The following is a 17,925-nucleotide window of genomic DNA, read 5'->3' as shown; positions in this document are numbered from 1 at the left end:
GTTTAATAAATGAGTAATTATTCCATGAATAGGTTTTAAATTCTGGGGGTCTACCATGCTTTGCTTGAATATATTTAGGTGGTTCACTTATTAAAGACTCATCTTATTAATTAAGTCATATCGGTGAAGCCAAATCTGGGGCAATTGTGTTGCTCTGTTTTTAGAAAATGTAATAATTCAATTTAATTTTATGAGACATAGGTAATAAATTAGCTTCGACTCTGTCCAGAATCCTTCATGTTTTGTATTATAATTATAGCCCACTGAACATCATTTGCGATAGAATGTATACGTTTTTGGTTCTAGGCTTTTACCAGTTAGATTAAAACACCCATATTGCAAAAAACTGGTTTCCCAAGGAGCAACACTAAGGGGCAGATTTATCAAGGGTCGAAATGAATTAGAGCGAATTTTCTAAGTAAAAAAATTCGAAATTTGAAGTAGGATACTACGACTTCAAATTTACTTTGACTTCGATATGAAGTAAAAATCGTTAGACTATTCGACTATTCAATAATCAAAGTACTGTCTCTTTAAAAAAACTTAGACTTCAATACTTCGCCAAATTAAACCTGCCGAAGTGCTATATTAGCCTATAGAGACCTTCTACAGCATTTTTCTACATTTTTGAAGTCAAAGTAAAAATCGTTTGATCGTACCCTAAAATCAGACCAAATTCGATGAAATATAGTTCGAATTCGATATTTTAATTCAAAGTATTTTAATTCGATGGTCGAATTTCGAAGTAATTTTTAACTTCGAAATTCGACCCTTGATAAATCTGCCCCTTATGTTACAGTATGTCCACAAATAGGAAAGGTACAGTAGCACCATAACTTGACTCTTGAATAATGTAAATCCTGAAACATGATTGCACTATGGTGTTCTGTTTCAGTACAGATCTCATATAAAAATGTTTTCAGTAAAACAGAAGTCATGGATATTGTTCCAGCATGTTGGTTTTTGGTTCTGGTCACTGACGACATATTGCCTAAACAAACCTCTTTACAATCTGTTTATTACAATGGAAAGCCATATACAATAAGATGTACGGTTGAAAGATCATTTTTAAAAGTGATTCAGAATATTGTTAAAATGCAGATTAGGTAAACAGTGGGCGTCTTTCACTGAGGGCACACGCTATTTATTTGGTTTTACTAACCCTTTAAGATATAAGGCATTTCAGAACTGCTAGACTGTCACTGCCAGGTTTAAAGTAGGACAGAGTGTGTAATCCCAAGTATTGACCTAAATATATTTTTAGCAATTTTGTCGGTGGTGTCCATCAAATGGCTGCTCTCAGCATCCCAGATGCATCATACGGGGTTTGCTGGAAGTTGTAATTTACCAGCTTCAGAGCCTTAAAGGGGACCCGTCACCCAAAACAATTATTAAAAATCCTATTTTATCACATTAGTCAAGCAAAATGAACTTAAATTACACTATATAAATTATTTGAATCTTGTTTCCTTCAGTCTGGGAATTCAAAATGATAGCAAACAGGCAGCAGCCATTTTGTGCACACTGTTATTAAGACAAGTCTTGTATCATCTCAGAATCTTGTTTGTGCACCAGAATAGGGGACCTGAAGTCCATCCCCATGTACTGGCTACACAATTAAATGGTGAAGAGAATGGGGGAATGTGGGGAGAGCAGTGACATGTAGGAAGTGCTGAATGGAAAGTGAAAGTAATTGTCTGCCCCGCCTCTATGCCCATGTCATAAAGGAGGGGCAGACAATATTTGATTGACAGCTGAGATTTTTAAATGAGTTTACAACAGCTATGAATGCTTTAATAAAAAATAGAAATTGGATTTCATGTTTAATTTGAAAAGGACTTTTATTATACAGATTGTTGTGTCTGGGTGACAGGTCCACTTTAAGCTGGACAACCTTGAGTTACATTCTTTCATTCTAAAATTGGTGCCCTAGAATTCTGCATTGTATGGGTTTCCTTCTTTTAGCCAGCATCAGCCATGATACTTGTGCTAGAACATACTTTAGCTGACTTGGAACGGATAAGGTCCCTAGAGTCAGAACATATAAGCATTGACCTAAATATATTTTTAGGAATTGTGTCGGCGGTGTCCTGTGTCCATCAAATGGGTGTCAAATTATTGCTCCCAGCATCCCAAATGCATCACACAGGATTTGCTGGAAGTTGTAATTTAACAGCTATAGAGCCTCAAGCTGGACGTCCTCGAGTTACATTCTTTCATTAAAGTTGGTGCCCTAGCCTTTGTACATTGTATGGCTTTCCTTCTTCTGGCCAGCATCAACCGTGGTACATGTTCTAGAGCATACTGTAGCTGACAGGACTTGTTCTTATATGCATGATACATGACTGGGACTTGTTCTTGAAAGTCTGGTAGATGACTGGGACTAGTTTTTAATGTACTGTAGTTGACTGGGTGTCAGGTGAACCACCCTCACCTCATAACCCTACTAGGCAAGATGGGTAAGGCAAGTTACACCAGGTGATTGACTGTTAGTGATTTCCAAATATAATTATCCTATCAATATGTCAGCAGTTCCATCCCACAATGTTCTTCTACCCTCTCCAGCACACTACTCCATTTACAGAACCAAGCAGTAATTGTACACTAACGCAGCCTCAGTATCAAAAGATTAAATGAACTTTTACTTAATGATCCACCGTCTCATACATTATAACATAATGAGCCCTGATAAATTTGCTTTGACTTTTGTTTTATTTCATTCACTGCCTTCCCCTGCTCCTCGTGGCTTCATCTCATCATTCATATCATGATATGTCTTGTTCAGACGCTTATTTATTTTTTATTGCTTCATGGCAATTCCTTCTGCCTTGCCAATGACAATGTATATTCTCTCTCCTGAAACTCAGACAGATTTCTCAAGGTCATAAACCAAAGGCCCTTATGCGGTTGCTCTATTGTTGCCTGATTTGCTGCCGTCGATTTCAGCTCTAAGAGGGGAGGTGGAAATATCTGTATTACTTTAGGGCATTTTATTTACAGCATATCGAGAGGTGTCACACGTTCATAGACCAGGTTCTTAGAAATACCATCTGCTAGGAGAAAAAAATGCCTATCCTTAAGTGATGTCACATGAATCAGTCACTTTCACTTAAATCTGAGTTTATATGGCATGAAGCCATGAAAAGGATTTTTTTAGTATTATATTTATACAGCTGGAGCTATTTTAATGTGCTAAATTAAGTAATACTGGCACATTCCCAAGTATCAATAATAATAAATAAAGATAACTCGACATTAAGGGGAAAAACAATTTATTTTAATCGAAAAAAAAAACTAGGAATGTTTTTGTGACCAGTGACCATATAATAAAATAAGGCAAATTTCACGATTGGATTTTCAAAGGTTTTTTTTTGTGGTTATGGAATTTCTTATTGATAAACAGGTAAAAAAAATTCCCTCCGCAGAGGCTGAAAGTAAAACGGTTTTCGATACCCAAAGGCTAATTGTACTGAAACAGTATTGAAAATGTGACTGAAATCCCTTTATTCTATACTAAATCTATCAAATACTTGTCTATTGATCTATTAAATGGACTGGAGTGTGGAATGGTCATGTCATACAAAGAAATCAGTGGGAAACTGGCTCTAAAAGGGCTTTAAATTCTTTTTGAGGGTCATATTGAGCCCACTTGACACCAGCTTGATATTCTTGGATAATATCATTTCAGACACTGCCATATATGTTTGATATGTTGCAACAGTCTATACATCATTTTGTACCGCCCTCTATTTACCCTCCTTTCATTTCCCCACAGGAAATTTCAAGGCTCATTTATGAATGAAAGTTGGTTGCAATTTACCATGTTTTTTATTCACAAAGCTGCATTTTTACAGAGTTCCATGTGAGTCTTTTTTTCCCAACCACAATTGCTGTAGAAATAAGCCCCATTGCGTTTTGCCAGGTCCGTGGTGGAAAAAAATGTCATCAAAACTTTGGTAAAAATTCCTCAATAACGCTTATGAATAAGCAAAAGGATACCCAAAAGATATGGGGGAGGGGGGGTTATTTATCAAAATTTCTGAAAAATTTCTGTAAAATAGCCTTACCAAATCCGCACCGATTTTTTCCCCTTATTTTTAAATCAATTTTTCCGAAAATTTCCTTTGCCGGAAAGAAACTCTGTAAAATTGTGAAAAAAGTTGAATCGTACAAATTTTTCGGATTTGACGCTTGAAAACCACAAAATCTTCGGATTATTGCACGAAACCCAGGGCATATCAAAATATCTTCGGGACTTCTCCCTTGTCTTCTGCATGAACTTGGCAGGTCTGAGTTGGAGTTCTTTTTTACTCTGTCTTTTAACACCCTCAGGGTTTAATAAATTCCAAAACATTTGAGGTTTTTTTTTACTAAAAATGTGGATTTCATGGTAAAAAATCCTCAAATATTTTGGACTTTGATAAATAGCCCCCAAAATCTTAAGATCAGTGAAAAAAAAGGTGCAATGGTTTCTACAGGTTACCTATAGCAACCAAAGCAATTACAGTATTAATTGTAATTAATTGCAATTACAGTATTAATTACAGTATAAGTTGCTATAGGTTAATGCACCTGTGCAAACAAACTGTGGATTATATTACACATCTGGTTTAGACTAAATAGTATTGTTTTGACTTTAGCATACTGTTGAGATGTTATTTATTAAAGTTGGAATGGTCAAAACTCGAAAAAATTTGAGTTTATTTTACTATAAAATTCAAATTTTAGTGGGAAAAAAATCTCACATTTTTCGGGATTTATTATACCCTGAGGATGCAAAAAGTCATAATCCGAAATTACTCCATCTTCAACCTGTTGAGGTCTGCGTCTGGCTTTTCCGCCAATTTCAAGAGAAATTCTGACTTTTCTGGAGTCAAACCCATAAAATTTACGCACAACAATCCGAAAAAGTTGCTTTTTTTCATGTGACAGTCTGAAAAAGTTGCGGTTTTTTCCCGGTGGTTTTTGAATGATAAATAAGGGTAAATTGTGGATTCTAGCAAAAAGGCAAAATTAAAGAATTATGGCAAAGTTTTTTTTTATACATACATTTTATTAATAATAAGTCTAGTAATCCATTAAGAGCCAGTCGAATGTTCCTTTTCGTACTTCAGACTGCAGTCGATTTGTAAATGTCCCATACTGATTGGTTGTTAGACTTGGGAAATTACTGCCATGGCATCACCCATTCTCCTACCTGATAGACTGATGGTCCAAGGTCTCTCTTTGCCACCCTGTAGTCAGCAAATTCTTCACATAGGGCATAAGATTAAGACTAGTATTTGTGCCTTGCTTGCTACATATATGTTTCTTTAGGTTGCTAATCTGATTTTTTGGTTGACAAGGGAACACAATTTTTATACAAGTGGCCTTTTGTGCTATTTAAAATATTATTTATTGTACTTTTTAAACTCGGTATGTGTGTAATTTATATTCCAGCACTGTTCAGAATTTGAAAATAAATCTTTAATATGTTTATTTCAATATACATATATATATATTATGCAATGGGTAATTCTTATCTGATTTTTTATGTTCAGTCAATAAAACTGCAACACTGATTATTAATATGAGGCTCATTGTTTTGATTTTCAATAACCAATCATCTTTGTCTTCTACAACTTATATCATATACTGTAATGGGGGTGTTTATCAGTGCTACAGTGCTATCATTTCCATACACCCAAACAGTTTGGATACTAGTCCAGTTATACTGCATTTGATTTTACTTCTATAGGGATTTTGGGGCCCTCAAGTCCCTCAGCTCATGTGCATATAATACAAATAAGTCTATGTTCTTCCCTTGGGCAGTCCATTAAATCTCTTGTTTGGATTTACAGTGCTCCATGGTCATCCCATACAGCAGGGATCTCCAACCTTTAGAACCCGTAAGCAACATTCAGAAGTAAAAGAAGTTGGGGAGCAACACAAGCATGAAAAATATTCTTGGGCTGCCAAATAATTGCTGTGATTGGCCATTAGTAGCCCCTATGTGGATTGTCAACCTACATTGAAGCTGTCTTTGGCAGTGCACCTAGTTTTATACAACCAAAACTTGCCTCCAAGCCTGAATTCAAAAATAAGCTCCTGCTTTGAGGCCACTGGGAGCAACATCCAAGGGTTGGAGAGCAACATGTTACTCACAAGCTACTGGTTGGGGATCACTGATATAAGGTAATTCATTAAAGTACATTTAGCTGGTATTGGAAGCCACTGCAACCGGTTGACCACGCTGATCTTCAAATTATCCCTATTAAACAGCCTCTTTTTGTAGGTCTTCAGCTTGTGCCTTCCAGCTTGGGTGATCTATATCAGTCTGGGGGTTATTTGAGAAAAGGGGGTAACTGAGAATTAATCTCAGTTTTTCATAAAAACAAAGTCGACCACAAATTTAACTAATTTAGCAATAATTTTTCTCCAATCGGAGCAACAAAATCGAGCATCAATTCGTATCGTGCGATTGGCACACCAAAAACTCGACTTTATCGAATTTTCACTGATAAAACTCGACAGGTGACAGGTTTGAGATGGAGTATTTTCGGATTCTGATTTTTAGCAGCTTTGGGGTATAATAAATCTCTAAAAATTTGGAGTTTAAAAAACCTTGACCAGATAAATTTGAGGTTTAATAAACCGGCCCCATAATGTTACTCTTGGCTACTTCACATTTTAAATCAGAGCCAGAGATTCACTTCGGTTGTATCAGTATTTTGGGTAGGGATGAACCAAATCTATTTTGGATTCGGCCAAACCCCCGAATCCTTCGCAAAAGATCCGACCGAATACCGAACTGAATCCGAACCCTAATTTGCATATGCAAATTAGGGATGGGAAGGGGAAAAATGTTTTACTTCCTTGTTTTGTGACAAGAAGTCACGCGGTTTCCCTTCCCACCCATAATTTGCATATGCCGAATCTGAATCCTGCTGAAAAAGGCCGAATCCTGGCCGAATCCCGAACCGAATCCTGTATTCGGTGCATCCCTAATTATGGGTAAAGTTAGTCAGGCAGGCAACTGCATGACTTGTTTGGAACCAACTGTAAGAAGTGTCAGAGAAAACTGAGATTTTGTATTCCCATAGCTAAGAAAATGAGGACAGTGAGGGGACTGTAAAGCTACCAGAGAACCCACCAGAGCACTGCGTTTAGTCAAAACAAGCCCTTATAAGCAGGAATTAAGATAGCAGATGAGACAGTTATCAAGTGATGTTAGAAATGTCCAGCCTTAAAAAGCCAGCAACAGAGGAAAAGCTAAGGTTTGAATGATGATGATGATGATGATGCCAGGTAAAGAGGAACAGAGAGGAACTCTCTGCATGATAAAGTTTTAACCACAGCCAGGAGGGAACTTAAAGGAGAAGGAAAGGTTAAAACTAAGTAAGCCTTAACAGAAAGGTCTATATAAATACACCAGTAAATCCCCAAAGTAATGTTGCTCTGAGTCCCCTGTCAAAAGAAACACTGCATTTCTTACCTTCTATTGTGTACTCCTGGGCTTCTGTATCAGACTTCCTGCCTTCAGCTGAAACCTCATTGCCCTGGGCAAGAGCATGCTCAGTTTGCTCCTCTTCCCCCCCCCCTTCTCTACTGTAATCTGAGCCCAGAGCAGGGAGAGACTCAGGCAGGAAGTGATGTCACACCACATTAATACTGCAGCTCCTATCCTAAACAAACAGAGATCTTCTAGAGCTTTTTACTCAGGTATGGTAAAGCATTCTACAGAATAAATATAGCATTCTAGCTTGCACTATTGCAGCTAATCTATTGGCAATAAAATGCCTCTGTAGCTTTCCTTCTCCTTTAAGAATCTGGACAATTTAGCTTATTCAATGTGTATCAAATGTGGTACTTTTATCTTATATTCTTAAAAAGAATACTAAACAGAAATATTTCACTGCAACATAAAAAAGGCCTTTGGACCTATTCTTAAAACTGAAAAAGAATGCAAGTGGTGCCCAGCAAATGACTCCATTTGACAGAGTTTTTGTATGCACTATTAGCCTTTGCTTCCATTTTGCAACACAATAAAAACAAGAGGAAAACAGAGGAAGACTTGCTCTGATAACATCATGCCAGCCATGTGAAAATAAATGGTCTCAAGAAAAAGTTTTTGACAAAAATGACACAACAGAAATAAAACAAGCGCCATTATCTTCAAACATACATTCTCCAGGGAGACCATATTCTTTTCACGCTCCGTAATTTCCGCTGAGTGACATGATAATGGGCAGTTGCAAATCCTTTGAAAATCATTTGGCATGACTTTTCATGGAGGACCCTTTGAATACGAACTACTGGCTATAGATTTAAATCAAGAGATTGTAAAAAGCCCAGCTTTCAGCTGATGTTACAGTACAAACTTGGGTTTCACTAAATCGCCGTTGCATAATATTCACTTGCAGTCATGTCTTGTAGCGCACACCCTCTTTGTTCTCAAAGTTAATCTTCTATTGAGTTGAAAGGAATAATTCAACCGCAAGCTAGAATGAAAGATTCCTGAACAGATACAATTGTAAACAAGACAAGCTTACATGGGAAAACATAGGAAATTGGAGACTGGGAAAGAATTAATCAGGAACTGTAGTTCCAGTGTAAAAAATCCTACTTCTGATGTTTGAGTGGTACAAATAATTGTTTTTTTGAACAAACATGCATTCTGCAGTTATATCTGTATAGCATTAAGTTATAAAGCCTCATTATTAATCGTCTACGTGAGTTTATTCTTGTGAACAGAGAGGTAACTTGGCTCTGTATATTACGTGATCTACTTTTTAGTAATATTTCCAGCAATGTGCAATGGAGTGGCTCACTTGTAGCTCTGGAGTGGCTAGTGTGTCTTCTGCAATTAAATTAGCCAGAATTAGAGAATGAAGAATCTTCTAGACAGGCCTGGATTTGTGGCGAGGCCACATAAGCCCGGGCCTAGGGCGGCACATTTTTGGGGGCGGCATGCCGCCCAGCCACCTGTGCTCCCCAGTGCTTCGGTGCTAGCAAAAGCGCCAGCGTGTGGTAGTGCGGGTGGGCGCTAGGACCACGCGGAGCGCACGGCCTAGGGACGCCCACCCAGTGAATCCGGCGCTGCTTCTAGAATTTTCTTACCATTTCCCTGGGTTAAGTAAGGTGCATTTTGGGGGTTATTTATTAAAATTTGAGATTTTTATATACTTTGAATGAACTCACAACTCAAATAGTTTCTGGTTTAAAAAAAAACTCCATGGGAAAAACTTGAATCAGAGAGTTTGGGGTTAACAACCCAAAACCTTTTTTTTTTGATCGAGTTTTCAGTGGGAAAAAAGTCAAATTGCTTGGATTGATTGCGTTTTTGGGCAAAAACCTCAGGAAAAAACTCGAACATCATGAAAACTATTCACATCTCCTACATGATGGTGTATTTTTGGATTTGAGCTATTTCCAGAGTCAGGTTATAATAAATCTCCAAAATTTTTAGTCTTCTTTAACCCAAAAATTTGAATTTTGACCAAAAAAAAACCCCTTTAATTTTTATGGAAAGCACAACTCAAACCTTAATAAATCTGCCCCTAAGTAACCCATATTCACTGCAAGAGTATGATCAATGTATGTTGGAATTTCTATTATACCCATCCTTCAAAACCAGTTCCCATACCAGGGAATTCTCAGATTTCCATAAATCATATAGATAAGCTCTTCCTTGTTATTTTACCAATGTTAAGGCACATTATTATGCACTAACCTATTCTGCAGGTTTCCAGACCTCAATCAATCTTTGTTCTGTGATTACATTCCCCTATTTTTTATTCATTACCATGAATTCCTGCCCCAGGTGTGCGCACTAGGAGGAGCTTATAGCAGTTAAAGGCATTCTGCCATGATTTGTATTACAAATAATTCACTCCATATGAAATTTTATTAAAAAATGTATTTTTGTTGCTGTAATATTGGTGCGTAGGGAGCCACCTTAGTCATTGTGCCTGATCCTGTGCTTTCAGAAAGAGCCAGCACTTCAAAACTGAATTGTTTGCAGATATTGTTTCTCCTACTCAATGTAACTGGAGGAGTCATAGTGGGACTTGGAATTTACGACAGATTGCTATTCTCATATCTACCACCTGGCGGTGTATGGAAGCATATTTAGCAATGCAGGTGTTAAGGAACTGTTATCTTGTTACATTCCCATTGTTCTGTTGTTAGCCTGCTGGGCGAAAGGAAGGGAGTAATATCACTCCAACATGCAGTGCAGCTGTAAAGAGTGACTGAAATTTACCAGAGCACAAGTCACATGACTGAGAGCACCTTGAAAACTAACATGTTTAGCCCCATGTCAGTTTTCAAAATTACATTTAAAAGAATAAGTTCTTTTGAAAAAAAGATTTTAGTGCAGAATTCTACTGCAGCAGAACAATTAACTGATGCATTTTGAAAAAAAACATGTTTTCCCTTTAACTAACTAACACTAACAGTGGGTTTGGACTGTGGGAGGAAACATTCAAAAACACAAGGATAACACAGACACCACAAACTGGTCAAAATCAAACTCAGGACTCTAGGGCTAAAAGGCTGTTCAAACAGTCGTTTTACAAGTGTGAGCTTTCGGGAAAGAATTTGCATATCACTGTAAGGGGGTTATTTATCAAGGTCCGAATAGCCGATCCTCGAATAATTCATAGTTTTCGATAGTCCGATGGTCTAAAAACTCAGAATCCGAAACCCCATCATCTAAAAGCTCTCAAGGTCCTGTATGGGGAAGGTTCCAGTGTCTTTGCTGATGTCCGTACCAATATCTAATGAGTTTGTGGTTTCTGCGCAATAAACACAGAAAACTACGAAAAAAATCTTAATTTTTGCGCAAAACTCTGGGAAAGCTCAGAAGTTTGCCTGACCCTATTTTTTGGGGCTTTTTTCTTCACAAATAAGGTCCATTCGGGCAATCGGAGTTGCTTGGATTTATAACTTAGAAATACTGAGATAAATTCGGACCTTGATAAATAACCCCCTAAATGATTCTATAGCATTCAAGGCGGCCATAAAGACTGCACTTAGTGAGACAGGACACTCCCCAATAAAGGGCCAGTGAGAAAAAGTTTATCTTGTGAAAACTCATGGATCAGAATCAATTTGAAATGCAATTCAATTCAGAAAAACATATCTCACTATTTATCACGAGAAAACTTCATTGAAGTCTATGGGGGGGGGGGAATGGCACTGAATTTGGAGAAAAGTCTTAAAATTCTCTCAAATTGAATCTGGTCCATGAGTTTTCACATGATACACCATGAGATAACTTTTTCTTACTGAATTGAATCTGGTGACTTGGCCAGGGTCATAAATGTCACTAACATGAGAACAAGTATCTAAAGAGATGACTTAACCTGTAGGCCAACAACTCTTCGGTTATATTATATTCTTTTTATTTTTGTCACTCTTTAAATACAGATTTTTTTTTGTACATTTTATCTCTTTATATAAAAACAGTCTGTGCCTTTAAGATATTTAGCATTTTCATGTAGAAGTGAATCGTGCAGGTAAACGTTCGGATTCTAACCTGAACTTGCTGCTAAGTCATCGCACTTAGGGGATTCGATTTACAACATATCTTGGACACTTTGCATGAACGTTATCTGGTTACACTTTGCCTCGTCCTCCAGGGCACCATCATACGATTTACACAGGATTGAAACCAAGGTTATCACCCTATCTCAGTCGTATCCTATTATCTTCAATTTTTAGACTCTTCAGTGTAGGCTGAGTTTGGCTGGTTACTGTTACTTATGCGAATTTAAAAGTCACCTTCATCGCACATTAATCAGAGTCCAGGTAAGTCAGAATTTCACCTCCCGTTGCAAAATGTCTTGTAAAGTTCTTAGATGAGTGATTTTCTTACTGAACATGTCATTTACAGCATGCCGTATTGACATAGTACTGTATATCTATAGCTTCAATTAATTTGACATTTAATCTGCTTTTTTCTTCTTAAAAATTGACTTTTCTTTGTACTGTGCTTTGCAGCTGGTATACAGTATAGGGATACTTGAACTTTCTTACAATGTAGGTTTAAAGAAGTATCGTTCTCCAAAAAACATTCATTTATTCAGTCCCAAATTCAATTTATTTAATAAAAATATACAGCCTGGCAATATGATATGTTAGAAATGGTATCATTTTTCTGCAACAAACTTTTTCAATGTAAACAAGAAGTCCCCATTTTTAATAACGATCTAAAACATAACGTAATGAAAAATGACAATCTATATCTTGCGTTCCCATTGTACAGGGAATATTTAATTTAGCTGTACAGGTATGGGACCTGTTATCTGGAATGCTCGGGACCTGGGGTTTTCTACAGCTGAATGCAGGCACAGAACATTAATCCTCAATATATATATATATACACACACATACACAGATATGGGACTTATTATCTAGAATGCTTGGGTCCTGGGGTTTTCCGGATAACAGGATAACTTTCCATTATTTGGATCTTCACACTAGTGATGAGTGAAATTCGACCAGCCATGAATTTGCATAGAAAAATCGAAAAATCTACCCCGACAAAAAAAAATTGTTGCGCGTCAGAATAGTTGACACCCATTGACTTTAATGCATTTGGCCAAAATAGTCATCTAAAAATTTTCACTCGTGTAAAAATTTTGAGTGTCAAAATTATTTTGGAATTTTTCTCCTTCGTGAATTTTGCGGTAAATTCACAAATTTTCCAGCAAAGCGAAACAGCACAGATTCGACCATCACTACTTCACACGTAGGGGCAGATTTATCAAGGGTCGAATTTTGAAGTGAAAAAAACGGCGAAATTCGACCATCGAATAGGGTAGTCCGACATTCGAAGTCGAAGGATTTTTAAGATTTTACAAAAAATTCCTACTACTTCTCATATAGGTTCTAGGAGGTCCCCTAGGCTAACATAGCAATTCGTCAGTTTTAAGGTGGCAAAGTGTCGAAGTCAACGTTTATTAAAGAGACAGTACTTCGATTTTCGAATGGTCGAATATTCGAAGTATTTTCAATTCGAAACAAAGTCAAAGTCGAATTTGGCCTATTCGATGTTCAAAGTACCCAAAATTACTTTGAAATTCGAAGTTTTTTCATTCGAAATTCACTTCGACCTTTGATAAATCTGCCCCTTCAAGTCTATTAGAAAATCATGTAAACATGAATAAAGCCAATAGGCTGGTTTTGCATCCAATAAGGATTAATTATATCTTAGTTGGGATCAAGTACAAGCTACTGTTTTATTATTACAGAGAAAAGGAAAGCATTTCTAAAAATTTGGATTATTTGATTATAATGGAGTCTATGGGTGACGTGCTTTCCATAATTTGGAACTTTCTGGATAACAGGTTTCCGGATAGCATATACTATATATATATATATATATATATATATATATATATATATATATATATATATATATATATATATATATATATCTACTATATATATATATATATATATATATATATATATATATATATATATATATATATATATATATATATATATATATATGTATGGGACCTGTTATCCAGAATGCTCGGGACCTGGGGCTTTCCGAAAAATTGATCTTTCTGTAATTTGGATCTTCATACCTTAAGTCTACTAGAAACTCATGTAAACATGAAATAAACCCAATAGGCTGGTTTTGCTTCCAATAAGGATTAATTATATCTTAGTTGGGATCAAGTACAAGCTACTGTTTTATTATTATAGGGAAAAAGAAAATCATTTAAAAAAAATTGGAATATTTGCTTAAAATGGAGTCTATGGGAGATGGCTATTCCGTAATTCGGAGCTTTCTGGATAATGGATCCCATACCTGAAGCTGACATAAAATACACACTTTTTGTATATCTATAGTTAAATATGGTTTCAAGCTTCCATATTGTTTGTCTTAGACAGCAGAGTCTTCCCTTCTCTATTTATTTATATGGATAAATAGGGATGGGTGCCATTATTTTTTTTTTATTAAATACAGAAGAACTTGTACACTTTGTGCTCATGAATTCTTCCTTATGTTGCTGCTGTGGTCTGTGCAGATTGTTCTGACATTCTTCACTGGGATAAAAGCAGCATGGAATTAAGTGACTCCAACTATAATAGAGGTGCAGTGCTATGTTTCATTCATTGTTGAAAGGGCAGAACCGGGGTGAAGAGAAAAGAAATGCTTTCTGGTGCTGTGATGAACAGCTACTTAGTAGCCAAAAATTGTTAGACGGTGCTTCATACGGAATGCAATACAATTCTGTGTGCTCGAGGGCAATGTGCAAAAATGTGCAAAAAATGTGCAAAAAATGTGCAAAAAACTAAACAGTTTACTGCACTTTGCCCATTTTTTGTAAATTAACCTTATATAAGGTTAAAATCAAAGTAATGTAGAAAAGAAAATATGTGTACTTTGACTTAAAGCTATACTACATGGCAAAAAGTATGTGGACATCCATTCTAATGATTAAAATTGGTCTGTAAGCCGCACCGATTGTTGCAGATGAAATGATACAATTATATTCTTGCAATGCTGGACTTCCAATATTGTGGCACGGTGGGGAAGCTCTTTCCTGTTTTAGCAAGGAATAATATCCCCCTGCACAATTTATGGTCCATAGAAGACTAGTTTGCTAAGATGAAAGAACATGACTGGCTTGCACTGAACACTGAGACAGGCCCGTTCTCTAACATCACTGTCCAACCTCACTAATGCTCTTGTGGCTGAACAGAAGCAAATCTGACCAACAATGTTCCTACATCTAGTGGGGACCTTCCCACAAGAGCAGAGGCCAGTAAATGCTGGTTTAGAAGAGAGGACCAACTTTTTACTAACATCCTTTGTTTTAAAATTAAATATTGGTCAGGTATGTAGTTCATTAATCAAGTTGGACTACAAAAAGAATATGATAATCTAAGATGATAATCACATAAGCCTGTGCATTGAGTCAGCTTGATATTGTCTACAACAGTGGTCCCCAAACGATGACATGTTTCTCATCAACCCCTTTGATGTTGCTCCGAGCGGCATCAAAGCAGGTGCTTATTTTATAATTCCTGACTTGGAGGTAAGTTTTGGTTTCATAGAAACAGATTTACTGCCAAACAGAGTCTCCTATAGGCTACCAGTACATATAGGGGCTCCCAATCAGCCAATCACAGTCCATATTCAGCACACACTGGAACTTTTTTCATACAGTACTTGTGTTGCTCTCCAAGTATGTGGCTCATGGGTAAAAAAGGTTGGGGACCCCTGGTCTACAACATTCCTAATTTGCCTGTAGAAGAAACATCAGGCAGCACAATGTGCCTTGCAGCCTTAAGAGTTGTAGGTGACCAGTGACTGTTTCTTTGGAGATCGACCAATCACAAGAGTTTATTAAATAACCAGTAATGATAGCTCCTAGGTCCCATAGGTGTGCAGTGTCCTTCTAGTGCATGCATTTTATAACTAAGCTTCAATCATGGACTTCACAAGTGCTGTTAGGGCCAACATCAGTCTCCCTCTGCTCCCATATCCCATAGTAACTGCATAACCTGCTGTCTCTATCAACCTTGTCTCTTGAGTGATGAGTTAAGAAAGATGGTGAATGACAATTCAATGTTTAAAGTTGAAGTTTTACTGCTTGCTGGAACTTATCGCAAATTAAATATAAAGGGGGAAAATAGGAAATGGGAAAAATTAAAGTAATTTGCTCTCATAAGCCTCAAAGAGTTTCACAGTAATTTTTATTACAAACAATGCATCTTTGGGTAAACTAACTCTGCTGGGAAAAGAAACTGAAACAGGGGTATAACAGCAACCACTAAACAGGTCGTATTAAATGCAACCAGTGTCAGACGGGGGTCCAGGGGCTCACCCAAAAATTTTTGACATGGGGCCCACCAAGTAATCTTAGACCAGGGGCCCACTCTCAATACTATTATTCTTCCTCTCCTCACTCAACCTCTACTCTCTAGTCTCTTTTCTTTACATACTTTAATCTGTTATTCCATCTATGTACCCTCTTGGTTCTCAAAGAAATAGGGAATGGCCATAAAATAAGCCAAATATCTAGCAGCATGAGGGCCCACTGACACCTGGGCCCACCGGGACTTTTCCTGGAATCACAGTGGGCCAGTCCAACACTGAATGCAACACATCTAATTGGTTGCTTTGGGTGACTAGACTTAGCTTCTTTTATTACTTATGGAGGAAAGTGGCTTTTCCAAGGTTACATGAGTTAAAATATACAGTATCTCTAGCATGAGGTGAAACTATTAATGCATAGGAAAAAGTAGAAACCCCATTGTGCTTGGCTGTTGTGTCTAAAGCACTTCGCTATTTCTATTGATATTCATTGATCTTCTCAGGTCGCATTATGCTCAGGTCTTCATATATGTTTAATCGGTTTATAGTATTGCATACATTTTTTCTTGGCTGCAAAAAATAAATAAATTAAGAGCTAGCGGAAAAGTACCGAAGTGGAGGTCATGATTGAACATAAATAATAATAAAATACTACATTTCAGGAAAATTGCCCAAAGCCGATGATTCAAAATGACATGGTTCCAAAACGTTCCCATGGGTCTCGTCACAACGCTGGTATGTTTTCTGCTGTTCTGGAATTCTGGTAAGTCAGTAAATTCAAAAATTGAAAAAAAAAATATATCATAGGTTTTAAAAGAAATAATTACCAAGTATTTTCTACGTTCTATTTATTTTGACTTTAATTTTATATGTTCTTAAAGAGATCCTGTCATCGGAAAACATGTTTTTTTCAAAATGCATCAGTAAATAGTGCTACTCCAGCAGAATTCTGCACTGAAATCCATTTCTCAAAAGAGCAAACAGATTTTTTTATATTCAATTTTGAAATCTGACATGGGGCTAGACATTTTGTCAATTTCCCAGCTGCCCCCAGTCATGTGACTTGTGCCTGCACTTTAGGAGAGAAATGCTTTCTGGCAGGCTGCTGTTTTTCCTTCTCAATGTAACTGAATGTGTCTCACATGGGTTTTTACTATTGAGTGCTGTTCTTAGATCTACCAGGCAGCTGTTATATTGTGTTAGGGAGCTGCTATCTGGTTACCTTCCCATTGTTCTTTTGTTTGGCTGCTGGGGGGGGGGAAGTGAGGGGGTGATATCACTCCAACTTGCAGTACAGCAGTAAAGAGTGATTGAAGTTTATCAGAGCACAAGTCACATGACTTGGGGCAGCTGAGAAATTGACAATATGTCTAGCCCCATGTCGGATTTCAAAATTGAATATAAAAAAATCTGTTTGCTCTTTTGAGAAATGGATTTCAGTGCAGAATTCTGCTGGAGCAGCACTATTAACTGATTAATTTTGAATTTTTTTTTTTCCCATGACAGTATCCCTTTAAGTGCCCTAGAATAGTGGCCACCAGAGAGAACTCTATTAATTCTCCTTGGTGAATTCTTAGGGGGTTATTAACTAAAATTCGTGATTTTTTTTAATAAAATCAGATGGAAATCAGGATGGAAAAGTCTGAATCTGAAAATCCGGCATCTCAGACCTGTTGAAGTTGCATAAAAGTCAATGGGAGAAGTCCCAATGATTGTTTGATGTTCGCTGGGTTTCGTGCAATACCCCGAAGTTTTTGGGTGAAAATAAACGTGAAAATCAGATGAAAAATTTTGAAAAATCGTGAAAATCAAATTTTTTACCACAAATCTAATTTTCAGAAAAATGAAATAATAAATAAGCGTAAAAAAACCTTAGCGGATTTGATTGGAGTTTGTAGCAGAAAATATTGAGTTAAATACGGACTTTGATAAATAACCCCCTCAGACTTCACAGTTCTCTTGTTGTTCTCTGTTGTTTTGTCGAACAACAATACAATGCCCCCAAACAAACATGCGCAAGACAATTAGCCTCCACAATGTCTAGCCCTCATTTGCTGGATCTCCTTAACCCAGGCTGAAGCCAAAGCAACTTACTCCTT

The sequence above is a fragment of the Xenopus laevis genome, chromosome 6L, assembly GCF_017654675.1.
Source record: "Xenopus laevis strain J_2021 chromosome 6L, Xenopus_laevis_v10.1, whole genome shotgun sequence".
Lineage (NCBI taxonomy): Eukaryota > Metazoa > Chordata > Amphibia > Anura > Pipidae > Xenopus > Xenopus laevis.
Note: the sequence above shows the minus strand (reverse complement) of the source record.